The 14,329-nt window shown below is 41.2% G+C and overlaps 1 pseudogene; it reads left to right on the top strand.

Moving 5' to 3' along the window:
* The first annotated feature begins 530 nt into the window (after positions 1-530).
* On the top strand, positions 531-13,292 carry LOC110950971 (germ cell-specific gene 1-like protein; annotated as a pseudogene).
* Positions 13,293-14,329: the final 1,037 nt, after the last annotated feature.

Below are 14,329 nucleotides of genomic sequence, written 5' to 3'. Positions count from 1 at the left end.
AAGTAATTAAATCCCTGTTAGCTTGCAGTAAATCAAAATGTGCAATTCAACGTAGATCTGACTTAAAGGGTCACCTCGGGTGGCATTTATTACCTTTATCACGTTCCAGTTTAGTCTAAATGAGTACAAGTGAGTCACCCATATTCACAAAATTAAAACTATGTCTTAAGAAGTTTTAGCAAATTAATTTCAAACCTTTTAAATAATCTGAGGTATTTCTTTGCTTTAACCCTCGTGTCGTCCTGCGAGTCAAAATTGACCCATTTTCAAGTTTGAAAATGTGGAAATAAAATATATGCTTTCACTTTGAAAACTTCCACATTTTCAACATTTTGGGGGAAATTTTTGAAAGTTTTTGGGTGGAAAAAATGTTAAAAATGTTTCTTAACATTTACATAAAAAATCAACCAAAATCCAGTGAACTTGATTTTAGTTGTTTTTTGTGAATGTTATTAAAGAAAATATTAGAAGTTTTACTGATATATATGTAATCACTTTAGATATTTTTAGGATTTTTGAAAGATTTTTACTCATTTTTTGAAAATATTTACAAGGATTTTCTTGCCAAATTTGGGGGATTGTTTTAAAGGAAACTTTTAAGGAATTATTGGAATTTTCTTCCTGAAGGTTTTGCAAATTTTCAGAAATTTGGGGGATTTTTTTTTGCTGAACTTTTGGATTTTTTCAGACAAGGAAAATAATTTTTTGTGCCCGTAAATGAGGACAACAGGAGAGTTAAACCGGGCACTGCTCATCACAGTGAAGCACGGTGGCGGCAGCATCATGCTGCAGTTACAGACAGCCTGGTCAGAGGGAAGCGTGAGACCGGGATGATGGTTGAGCCTTCAGTACCATGATGACCCGAGACGACTCCAGAGAGACTTCAGGACACGTCTCTGACTGTCCCCGAGTGACCCGACCGGAGCTTAAACCCCACAGAGCGTCTGTGGAAAGACCTGAAGACGGCAGTTCAACATACTACCATCTGATCTGATGAAGGCTGAGAGGATCTGTCAGAAGAAATAGGATAAACAGCAAAGATCCATGTAGAGACTGACCCCAAATGACTCTGAGCTGGAGCTACGGAAGGGGCTTCTGGAGATCTGGATACTGTTGGAAATGAGAGATTTCCGCTTTTTGGGTTTTTCTGAACCCCAAAACCTGCTGGCAAAAAATGTAAGGAACCTGTCAAAACAGAAAGAATCTTCAGTTTTCTTTGAATCTATCATGTGGGACTTGCTGTTCCATCAGTGAACCAAACAAATCTAAGCTGACAATTGTCAGATGGAAATGTCTTTTCAAAATATGTCCAAAGTTATGGAAACCATTCAAAAATGGTTCAAATTATTGCCCAAAATTGACTCAAACTTGTCCAAAATTACATAAAATAGTCCACAAGGACTCAAAAATGACTCAAAATGACTTAAAATTTATCTCAAAATGAACATTAAAGAAAAATCAAACCTACTGGATCAATAAAATAGATGCAGCATGGAACTCTCTTAAGGGATTACATATCTTATCTGGCCTGGGAAGATTCCCCCGAAGGAACTGGAAAACATGTCGGGTAGCAGAAATACAAACAAACCAGAGCGTTGTTTCCCCCATCACAAAGTGATGATTAGGTGCAGCCAGACCATTCTGTACCACATGATGGTCTGACTGCGAAAGACCACCAGTCCATCTATGTTTCGTACTTCGCCTATGGTCCTGAGTGGTGGGTAGTGGCCTTAGATGTAGGGATTTCAGGCATTCCAACTGAGAGAGATCCTTGGGTAGAGCTGGAAGTCTCTGGAGGGATTACATATCTTATCTGACCTGGTAACACCTCAAGATTCCCCAGAAAGAAGTGGAAAACATGTTGGGTAGCAGAAATACAAACAAACCACAGCATTGTTTCCCCACATCACAGAGTGATTCCTGTCTTTGTGGAATTTTTAAGCAGTTTTCAAACATGTCCAACTGGGAGAAGACCCTGGGGTAGACCTGGAACTCTCTTTAGGGATTACATATCTCATCTGGCCTGTGAACGTCCTGGGATTCCCTAGGTTGAACTGGAACACTGCTGGGAATGACCTGCTAGGATTGTTGTCGCCACAGATTAACCCCGGATAAGTCAAAGAAAATCAATGCATGGATGATGGAGATGCATTTTGGCCATTCTATGTGTTTATTTGGACCGCGGCAGAACAGATTTCCTACCAATCATGTGCCAACTGCTCTAAATGAGCTGTTCCAGCTTCATTAATTTTCCAATCACAGATTCCCAGCCGGTGTCTTTCTGCTCATTAAAGCTGACCTCTGTGCATACAGCTGTGTCAGTTTGTGTTAAGAAGGGTCGAAGTTTAAGACGTGGCATGAACTGTGACATGACAACACCATCACACTCATCTCACTCCAAGCTGTTCTATAGCACGCCGTCAAATTAGTCACTATAGGTGGATAGGTCAAGGAGGTTATCACCGAGAGAGAAGGAAAGCAAAGGAGAAGGGGAGAGCTTTGGGGAATAGACACAGTATAGGGAGCAAAGGGGAGGGACAGTAACAGATGGACTTGGAGGATTAGAGGGAAATCTGGGTGAATTTCCATCAGAAACTCACCCAAGACGGAGGAGGGCGTGATGAGGGAGCGCAGAGGGAAAGGTGGAGGAATCTGCATTTGAAGAGGAGGTGAAAGAAATCGTCCCGTGGACCCGAACACTGTGAGTCGACTTGTTTTTGACATTTTATTTCGTTGTCAGAGTGTAAACTGAAAGTTGATTTTCCAATCACATGCACGAGGCGAAAGATTCCAGATTATCATGATGGAGAGGTATTTCACACGAGGAGAGCATTAAGCGGTGTCTTTAACTTTTATTTCTGTAAATCTAGAGCGCTTTTATGTGCAGAATGTATTGATAATTCTTCTGTTTGTGTTGAATTAGACCAGTGAAAACACCATGATTCTCCACTATGATCACTAAAAATGAATGTCCTGTTGGTTGTTTGAATGAAGATGAAGTAGTTTGGAGTCAGTCGGTCTCCGATATACATATTTATATTTATAGATGCAGACAACTTGGACAGATGTGCTTAAACTAAGTGTCCACATGTACAGAACCAAAAAGTTGTGCGTCAGTAAACTGTATGGATTATAGTTTGGAAACCCTGAGCTGATCTGATGGACTAAATTAAACCTCATGAATATGGCTGCGATGATTTCATTAAAATGATCTTCTATGCGTGTGCACAGCTGGAAATAACCACATAATACCAGCGTACCAGATCCCCTGTTGGACCAAACCCACCAATCCACGCTGTGCTGCTAAACTTACTGAAGATTCTACTGCAGATACAAAAAACACACATGTACAATTCAATTCAAAAAAAAAAAAAAAAGTATGAGTTTGGGGAAAATATGTGTTAAAAAATAAAATGAGGAACTGGATTAAGCTGGAAAAGAAATGGAATACAGTGTTTTTTTAAACGTTAAAACAAAATTAATGGGAAAAATGCGAGGAACTGCTGTTGGAATCCTTTACATGTTGGGTAATTTGGTCATATTTCATCCATCTGTCTGGTGTTCATTGTGTGTCAGAACGGTGCTTCATTGGTCATAATGGGATTTTGATATACATTCATATTTATGTGTTGAATATTTATTTTTTGCATCCTTTACTTTTTTTTAAAAATCAAATTAATAGTCATAATAGTTTTTTTTGTTTCTATGTTGTGCATTTGTCATCAGTGGAATGTAGATGAACGTTTATTTTATGGCTACACCTCTTTATTCAGCCATTTAAAGTGAGGTTAAGTCCTTTTTAGTGTCAATGTTAGTATGTTTAAATGTCTTTTTTGTCATATAAATGGGTTACATTTGCCTACAGTGAAGACTGCGTTCAAATTAAACTCTTTGGATAATCTGATATTTGTTCAGCTGAGTGAGAAATAAATGATCCTTGGATTGTTGGGTTTTCTGTTCTCGGCTTATAATTGGACCTGACTATGCTCAGTCAGCTGGAGGAGACACATGATGTGAATCTGTTTAAATAAAATGGAACTGAATGTGGATGTTAGTTTTCCATCCGTCATCTGCCTTAATGTCGTCACTGATCGGTGTATATGTGAATATTCTGCAGTTGTTTCTTGGCTTATTTTAGTTTCATTTATTTCCACCAAAAACTTGAGGGAACAGAATCATATTTGAGCAACACCTTCACGTTTTTTGTATAATTTTACCCAGAATTCAACTGAACAACTTTGGAAACTTTCTCTGCTAGAATTTAAAACAAAATTCTTTGACAACCTGAATCCAAATGCAAGCCGTGAAAATGTTTAGTGGAAGAAACTTTAATAACAAACGCAGCAAGTTGACTATTAAAACACCCACACAGTGAAAACTTCCCCCAATTTATTTAGCATCCTCAGAAAAAAGCACAAAAACCAGTAAGAGAACAAACAGAAAGAAGACTTCAAAACTAAAATTTCCCTGAGCTGAGGTCATGTTTGGTTGTTCAGAACAAACGGCTCCATGTAGCGACGACTAAACCAACACCTGGCATGAATGACGTGCTTCATAAACCACTTGAACCCAGACACGACTTTCCAGATGAGTCTTAATCCAGATGTTTGTCTCTGTTTCCCATGTTTTTCTCTTTTTTTTTCTTCCTGTTAGGTGGTGGTCGAGAGACTGGCATTAATCTCATCCACCTAACCCTGCTAGATTAACATGGATTAGCAAGCCGGAGGTAGGCCTGAGATACCGGACTAATCACTCCTTGGCGAGTCCAATCCCTCCGGCAGAGGTGGAGGAACAGGTTGAAGAGCCAGACGATTAGTCGCAAAATCCACTGGACACAATTTAAATGTTTATCTTCATCGGGAAGTGAAGGAGAAGCCATCAGGGAGGCAGAACATGAGACAGGAAACATGGGGTAAATCCAACCCCTCGCCTGGTGACGTCCGGAAGAAAGGAAGCGGAGATTTAAATCTGCTCGTCATGATGCTGGTTCTGTGACTCTGCAGCCGGAGGAGGAAAGTTCCTCCTGCAACCTCTGGCCTTCACATCTGTCTTCTCTGCTTTCTCTCTCTTCTTGCTGGAAGTGATTAAATCCCAGCGCTTCATCTCCTTCCACTCCACTGTCCTCTGGCCTCCACCAGCCGACCCATCTCCTCCATGAAACTCTGCCTTCCTTCATCCCACCATCGACCCCGTTTCATTTTCCCCTCTGACCTTCACTCCACTTCTCAAACGCTACTAATCCTCTGTCCTCGCTGCCTCGCTCTTCTCCAACATCTTCCATGAACCAATCCTGCTCACCCCAGAACCAGTAGAGCTCTAGCAGCCATTGCTGAACCTCCTTAAACCAAGTCTTTCTGCTTTGGTTGTGTTCGGGTCGAGCTGCAGCCATGTTGGAGAACATGTCCAGGCGTAACCGCTCCCTGCTGTCCCTGTCCCTCACCTCTTTAGCCCTCACTCTGTCCGTCTCGGCCTTCTGCACCTCCTACTGGTGTGAAGGAACCCATAAGGTGGTGAAGCCGCTGTGCCTGTCGCCGGTCAAGATGAAGAACTGTGGACAGAACAACAGCCAGCCGTACACCACAGGTGAGGGTTAGAAACACAGTCAGCACAGAGGGTTCGTCACTTTAGACGCCTGAAGAATGAGGCCACAAGACAAGCTGAGGTATCCGTAATTACAGATTAAACTTGAGTTCTATTAGGAGGCCCTAATTAAAGATCTCTACGATCCAGTTTCGCCAATCTTGATTGAAATTTAAGGGATCAAACGTTTGAGGACAAAATGCCTCCAACTCTTTTCTACAAGAATTTGGACGAGCGACAACTTAAACATACAATTCTATTTCGTCAGTGTCTATTTGAGTAGTCATATCTTGAATTTTTAGATCGAGGATTAAAGTATACCTCGCCTTAATTCCATTAATGGTATCTTTAATTTGAGTGTTAATTAGTTAATTAGTGTTTAGGATGTTCAAAATATAATTAGACTCTATTAAAAAAAAAGCACAGCTCATTTTTGACCGCAGACATATAAATAAAATGTTGAAATTAAAAAAAAAACTCAAAATATGTCACAGCATTGATTTTTTTAACTGTAATATTTATTTCCTTATAGCAAAATCACAGAATAAATGTGTTAATTTGAGTGAATCATATAAAATTAGGTAAAACTGTAAATAATAACAGAAAAGTTGTAAAGATCTTTTACAGCATTTGATCAAAAAATTACACTTTTTAGCTGTTTTTTAATCAGTTGCTGTTATCTGAAAGGAGAAATGGTGCATCTTAAGGAAGTAACACATTTTTAAATTACAGATAAAAATCAATTAAAATTTTCCTGAGACTTAAGTTTTATCCGAGTGTCTCAAAAGAAAGGAAAGGAGCCATATTAATTTATATCTGTGGTTTAAAAATTGTAATTAACAGGTTTTTAATGTTCAGACTGCACTCAAACTGTTGGTTGGCTTTGTGAAGACGTTCATGTCTTTAATCCAAAGCGAAGCAGCTTTAAAGCCCAAAATGTGGCACCGTCTGCATCGCAGCAGAAGAAGATCAACCCTGTGAGTTAAATATCAGATATTTCATCGTGACGAGCTCCTCCGCTGCATATGTCCTTTGTTTTGAAGATTTTTTGGCACCACAATATTTTATATATTTTTTTCTTGGTTTAAAGCATTTTCCAGTGGACCGGCAGAGATTCACGTAATCCCAGCTTTGTTGCTAATCTCAGCGCTGTGTGTCAGCAGCTGCATGTCATCTGGATTCTCCAGCTCTCATCGTCCAGCGTTAAGCCTATTTGTCTTCATGTTCTACTCCATTTTTACTACATGGAAAATCACAGTAAGACCTCAAGACACTGTGTTCCACGGCCGGATTGTGTTACACGCCGTGACCCGGAGGAGACGCAGCGAGTCGGGGTTTATGTCAGCGATTATTGGCCCACTTTTACCCTGCAGCTCTGTTCTGATCTGCAAAAACTGCCCAGGAGGAATATTCTGTTCATAATGAACTTAAAGAATGTGCAAAAATCAAACCACTTCACACGGCATGAGCGTCATATGAGCAGTGAAATGTAAATAGAACTACCTGATCAAAAAACAAACTGCCACTCAATTAAATAAAAAGTTGCTTCACAGTTTTTCACTTTAATGTTTTTTAACAATTTAGAGATTATAAAATTTTTATGAAAATTACAGAAAATAACCAATAAAATCACAGAGTTGTTTTTTTTATTAATTTACATTTTTACTAGATGTAACATTACACCAAAGCTGCATGTAAAATCACCACATGAAATGTATTTTTTTTGTAAATGGTAATTCAATATTTTACATTTGACCATAAAATTGCACATTTTAAAATGTATTTAAATATGCAAAAGATTCTTTTTTTTTTTTAACACATATTTGCCTTTACCTTAAAGGGAAAACGTATATGTATGTTAATCCTGTAAGACCCAAAAAAACAACAGCTCAAATACAGAAAAAAATTGGAAAAAATAGAAAAAATCAAATAAATAAATGAAATAAAATTAAATACATTAGACAGATAGATAGATAGATAGATAGATAGAAAATTAACACACACACACACACACACACACACACACACACACACATATATATGTATATATATATATATATATATATACACAGATAAAAATTTAAAAAAATAAATTTATGTTGCATTGTTGCAACATTGGCTTTTACAGAGTTAAGGAAGTAATACATTATTCAGCTATTGATAAAGTCTATTGAAATCACAATAAAAGTAACACCATGAACAAAAACAGTAATTTGTTCTCTATTTCTGTTTCTTTTTGTCCCCCTGAACCTTCTTATTTTGTTTCCTGAAACTCCCGTTGTACATCTTCATCTTTATCTCTATATTAATCTCTCTGTTGGTCTCAGCTACACCTTTTTCCTCTTTTCGTCGCTCTTTCTTCGTCCAGAGGCGCCGACCCCGGACCCCAAGAACCCGACGCCCAACATAACGCTCTCCCCAATGCAGAAAGAGGAGCTGGCCCGGATAAAGAGGAAGCAGCTGGCCAACGCCGTGCACTACCTCTGGGAGACGGGCGAGGACAAGTACATGCTGCGATACTTCCACACCGGCTTCTGGCTGTCCTGTGAGAAACACAATGAAGGTTGGTGATCTGAGAAATAAGCTTCTGTGCTGTTCTAAGTTCCCGCTAACGTACAAATTTGCATCAAAATAAGGCCTAAAATAACAATTCAGAGCATCTTCTAGAGGCTCAATATCAATAAAACTGATTCAAATCCCCACTGGATGAATATCTGTTCATCAATAGACACTGCAATTTACCATTGTTCCCTAAACGCCTCATAGATGGCTACAGTAGATGCTGCTAGTCGACTACACGGAGAAGCTTCTAGTCTCCACTTAGTGCAGCACAGCAGCCCAGACAGCTGTGGGACCAAAAACATGAAGAGAAAGGTTGGATTTTTTGGGGTAGATATGATTCAGACCATCCAGATTACCTTCAGATTTTTTGCAGGACTGTGGATTTTGTGCTCCATCATTTACACCGCCATGATATAAATGATGGAGCCTCTGTAGGTCAACTGACATCGTCCAGTCCTGGGCTGACGTTAGAGGGGTTCTTGGCTTTCTTCTTGGGAATCTGGCCTTCCTTGAGATAGCATATTGCCTTAGAGATGAAGCGTGGCCTAATTTGCTGTCCTTGATGCCCTTGCTACCTGCGTTAGTGACCAGATTTTAGTACCTGGTCGGGCTTCCAGCTGGTGTTTCTGCTTTGCCCCATGCGAACAGGTTGGAGGGGCTGAGCAGGACATCATAGACTCAAGAATTTGATCCTTTTGGGCTTCCACTCCCAGATGTCCTTCTAGGTGATGTTCTCACTTCGTCCAGGCACCCTGTTCACCAAATTAAATATTACAATAACAATAACAACAGAAACGTCTGCCGAAATATAGAAGAATGGCAGCTAGCAAAAGCTGTTTCAGTCTTCATATGGACACATGATTATTGTGCTAAGACAAACTTAAACATCATGAACTTTTCCTTTAAGCTCATCTCTACCTAACTTTAAAGCTAGAATGTGTAGGATCATAGACGCCAACTACAAATCAACCCCTACTAATTCTGCATCAACTCTAGAAAAGGTGTTTCACCATGCAAAATGTATCTCCCTACAACTCCCTCCTCTGTAGACCATCTTTATTTCATTCATCAAGTGTTTTTTATTTTTCTCTCAGTCTCTGTCTTTTAGTTAACAGATGTGAATAACACTGTTTACAACAAGTTTTTACTGTTAAATGTCAGGTGAGAAACACAACAACACACCATGAAAGCACCACAGTGTGACCTGAGGAATCCTGTCAACAAAAAGTAATCAGTAGCTGGCGTCCTGTGATTGGTTGATAGCTAGCAGGTCAAAGCAGATTCATCCTCCCATTGGAACATCAGCTTGTGGGCTTAAAGCACTTCTTTCTATTGTGTTTTCAGGATTTATAGTAAGCAAAAGATTATATATGCCATTCTGTATAAAAACTGCTGATGCAATGAGAAAAAGACGATTCCATTCAAAGCAAAGGAGCGTCTCAGTCCCTCACTGTCAGACTCCAAGGTCTTGATGATTTGTCTTGGTTTCTTGTCGTCAGGTGATGATCAGGAGGAAAAGTGTCGCAGCTTCATTGAGTTGACACCAGGAGAGACACAAGGTTGGTCCTTCACGTCCTACAAAGCAGAAAATGTAGACGATGCAACCTGTCATCATTTCCATTTGACAAGGACAGGTTCTATGAAATTTTTAAGGAAGCGCTGTATATTTAATGGTCTTCCAGGTGTGCTCTGGCTGTCGGTCATCAGTGAGTTCATGTACATTGGCCTCCTGGCCATGGGCTTCCTGCTGATGTGTGTGGAAGCTCTGTGCCTCTGTGCCAAGAGGGAGATGAACGCCCTCAAGATCAACGCCTTCGCCGCCATGTGCACCGTCTTATCAGGTGAGGATGCTCAAAATGCTGCTCTTTCTCCTGTTTCTTGCAACCTTTACATGTCCACAAACCAACATCAGCTGAACTATGTGGACTGATTTAAAGTCATTCAACAGCCAATAAAGGAGGCAAAATGTCAGTATACATTGGTATTTTAACCACGAGTGTATTAGTTAGCTGCATGCTACTTAGCACATGGATCGAACGCTTCCTGACTTGTAAAGCTGGGAGGCTAGCTAGATGTCAGGGATGTTGAGGAATGGCAGACATAAATGTCTTTTACAGCCTTTATTGTACACTTCCCAGTTTTTAACAACCAGGAAAACACAATAAAAATGGATTTTCACCATATGGAACCTTGAAAAGAAACAGGAAGTTTAAAGGACTGCTTTCTCAACAGACCAGGATATAGATGCCAGAATTTACTTTGGATGAAAAATGGATTGATTCTGTTTTTATGAAAGTTTCAGTTTCCATCCATCCATCCATCCATCCATCCATCCATCCATCCATCCATCCGTCCATCCATCCGTCCATTCATTCTCTATACACCGCTTTATCCTCACTAGGGTCATGGGGGTGCTGGAGTCTATCCCAGCTGACTCGGGTGAAGGCAGGGGACACCCTGGACAGGTCACCAGTCTGTCACAGGGCTACATATACAGACACACAATCACACTCACATTCACACCTACGGGCAATTTAGAGTAACCAATTAACCTCAGCATGTTTTTGGACTGTGGGAGGAAGCCGGAGTACCCGGAGAAAACCCACGCATGCACAGGGAGAACATGCAAACTCCAAAGCTTTAGTTTATGTTTCTCAATTTTTTGTGACTTCAACTGTGTGTGCTTTCCAAGAGTCAGCTACATTTGGACTGAATTAGTATTGCATTAGTTTATGGTTGGTTCCTTGGTATTAAATAGTTGTAGTTTGTCAAAATATCTACTTCACCTAAACAGGTTCAAGAGTTTTTTTTTCCCTCATCCATCTACAATACTTTTCTCCAAAATTATTCCACCTATTCTCTCATTGTTTTCTAATTTTACCTCTGCTTCTGTCTTTCTTCCACTAACAGGTATGATGGGGATGGTAGCTCATATGATGTACACCACAGTGTTTCAAATGACTGTGAGCATCGGACCAAAGGACTGGAGGCCACAGACCTGGGACTATGGATGGTCTTTTGCGTAAGGAAACCAAAGTTAATATTCCATCCATCCATCCATCCATCCCATCATCCATCCCATCCATCCCATCATCCATCCCATCCATCCATCCATTCATCCATCCATCCCACCATCCATCCATCCATACCACCATCCATCCCACCATCCATCCATCCATCATCCCACCATCCATCCATCCATCATCCCACCATCCATCCATCCATCAATCCATCCATCCATCCATCCATACCACACCACCATCCATCATCCCACCATCCATCCATCCCACATCCATCCATCCATCCATCCATCCATCCATCCATACCACCATCCATCCATCCAATTGATCCATCCATCCACCTTCCTGGCTACAAAAACAGAAAGAAAACATGGAATCGGCATGTACAACATTTTTCCAAGTTCCCTCAAGTGTTACCATTACTCAGAAAATTGGTTCACCACATACTGAATATGGTTTGTTTGTTGCCATTCTTGTCAGATGGCCAGTCATCTGATGACAAGCTAAGATCTTTTTCCTAATCTTTTCTCCTTCTCAGCATGGCATGGCTTTCATTCAGCTGCTGCATGGCTGCTGCTGTGGCCACACTCAACTCCTACACCAAGACCATCATCGAGATGAAGCACCGGGCCCGGGTGAGGCTGGAGGAGGCCCGAGCTGTCACCAGCGCTCCGTCCTACGAGGAGGTGGTTCGAGCTGGAGGGGAGGAGTTTACTCCGTCAGCCAGCTAATTCAGCTCGGCCAGCAGGGGGTTCTCATGGACCCGATGTGGCCCAGAGGAGTGGGACCTGCTGTTGGACCTCTGGCATGTGGCGCTGGGGGAGCGCTGCTTGTTGGAGGTGGAGGAATTGGAGTTGGAGGCATCGGGAATGTTGGTGTTGGAGGGAATGGAGTCGGAATGGGTGGAGTTGGAGGAATGGAGTCGGAATGGGAGGGATGGGAGTCATGGGAGGAGTTGGAGGGAATGGAGTCGGAATGGGAGGAGTTGGAGTCGGAATGGGAGGGATAGGAATGGGTGGAGTTAGAGGGAATGGAGTTGGAATGGGAGGGATGGGAGTTGGAGCAATGGCAGGAATTGGGGAATGGGAACAATAGGTGGAGTTGGGGGAATGGGAACAATGGGAGCAATGGGGGAGTTGGAGTAGGAGGTGGACGGCTGGTGGACCCTCATGGTGTGGTGGTGGTGGAGGGATGTGGTGCTGAAGGATGTGAGGACTGTGAACGGGAAATGGATGAGATCGATTACGCTCTGCACGAGGACAGAGAGGACTCACTCTGCTGACACTTTGGAGACCAGAGGACTGAGGCAAACATCCGGTTGGCTTTTATTTTAGTCATCTGACTGAACCTACAAGATTTGGACAAATGCGTCTTCATAAGTCTTTGTTGGTTTGTCATAAGTAGGCAGCTCCAAAGGATCATTCAAATGCATTTCTAGACTCTTTTAGGAGTGGATGCTGTGGACTGTTCACAGAGTAGTTGTGTCACTGAATGTATCTTCATACAGGCCATGACTACAGCAAACCAAAGGTGTAGGGTTGTGGCAAAACAAGATGGTGACCTTCCATTTTGGGATTGTGTCAGCAGTTTCTGGATCCAACACAGCAATGGGAAATTGAGAGCGTTTCGCAGAGTTTGTGAAATACAGATGAGTTATCATCTGCAGACTATTGTAGACTCTTTACACCAGGTCATCAAGACATCAAGATCGAGAGGTGGACTTCCTGTTATGTACAAAGCTGTTCTTTCCCAAATATCGGTCACTTTATGACTCATTTCTGTGTAAATTTAAATACAGAACTGGTAAATTCTTGTCTGTCGAGCGGATCTCAGTGATGCATACACTGTTTATGCGCTCCTTCATGCGTGGTAAAGCCACTTTCATTGATTACAATGGATGGTATTGGATGGTGTCGCATCTTGTGGACATTTCGTGCAGCCACAGGTTACACAATGACAGCTTAATAATGTGTTGTCCCCTTTTTTGACCACAGAAAGACTTGTTGTACTCTGTTGATTTATTACAGGGTCTCACCTACCAAGTTAGCACAGCAACACCATTTCCCCATTGCATCCATGTTTCTGAAAACCTGAAGAATGTACACACGTGGACAAAATTGTTGGTACCCCTCAGTTAAAGAAGGAAAACCCACAATTCTCACTGAAATCACTTGAAACTCACAAAAGTAACAATAAATAAAAATTTATTGAAAATTAAATAATCAAAAACAGCCATTACTTTTGAATTGTTGATTAACATAATTATTTAAAAAAACAAACTAATGAAACAGGCCTGGACAAAAATGATGGTACCTCTATAAAAGATTGAAAACTATTTGACCAGAGTGACATGATTAACTCAGGTGTGTCATTTAATTGACATCACAGGTGTTTCCAAACTCATAATCAGTCAGTCTGCCTATTTAAAGGGAGACAAGTAGTCACCCTGCTGTTTGGTGAAAAGGTGTGTACCACACTGAACATGGACAACAGAAAGCGAAGGAGAGAATTGTCCCAGGACATCCGGAAAAAAATGATAGACAAACATCTTAAAGGTAAAGGCTATAAGACCATCTCTAAACAGCTTGAAGTTCCTGTGACAACAGTGGCTCATATTATTCAGAAGTTCAAGACCCACAGGACAGTAGCCAACCTCCCTGGACGTGGCCGCAAGAGGAAAATTGATGACAAATTGAAGAGACGGATCGTTGGAATTGTATCCAAAGAGCCCAGAGCAACCTCCAAAGAAATTAAAGGTGAACTCCAAGGCCAAGGTACATCAGTGTCAGATCGCACCATTCGTCGTTGTTTGAGCCAAAGTGGACTTCATGGGAGACGACCAAGGAGGACACCACTGCTGAAAAAAACTCATAAAAAAGCGAGACTGGAATTTGCAAAAATGCATGTTGACAAGCCACAAAGCTTCTGGGAGAATGTCCTTTGGACAGATGAGACCAAACTGGAGCTTTTTGGTAAGGCACATCAACTCTATGTTCATAGACTCAAAAACCAAGCATACGAAGAAAAGAACACTGTCCCTACGGTGAAACATGGAGGAGGCTCAGTAATGTTTTGGGGCTGCTTTGCTGCATCTGGCACAGGGTGTCTTGAAAGTGTGCAAGGTACCATGAAATCTGAAGACTATCAAGGCATTCTGGAGAGAAATG

The sequence above is a fragment of the Acanthochromis polyacanthus genome, chromosome 11 (assembly GCF_021347895.1).
Source record: "Acanthochromis polyacanthus isolate Apoly-LR-REF ecotype Palm Island chromosome 11, KAUST_Apoly_ChrSc, whole genome shotgun sequence".
NCBI lineage: Eukaryota > Metazoa > Chordata > Actinopteri > Pomacentridae > Acanthochromis > Acanthochromis polyacanthus.
This window is presented reverse-complemented; position numbering and strand designations above follow the sequence as displayed.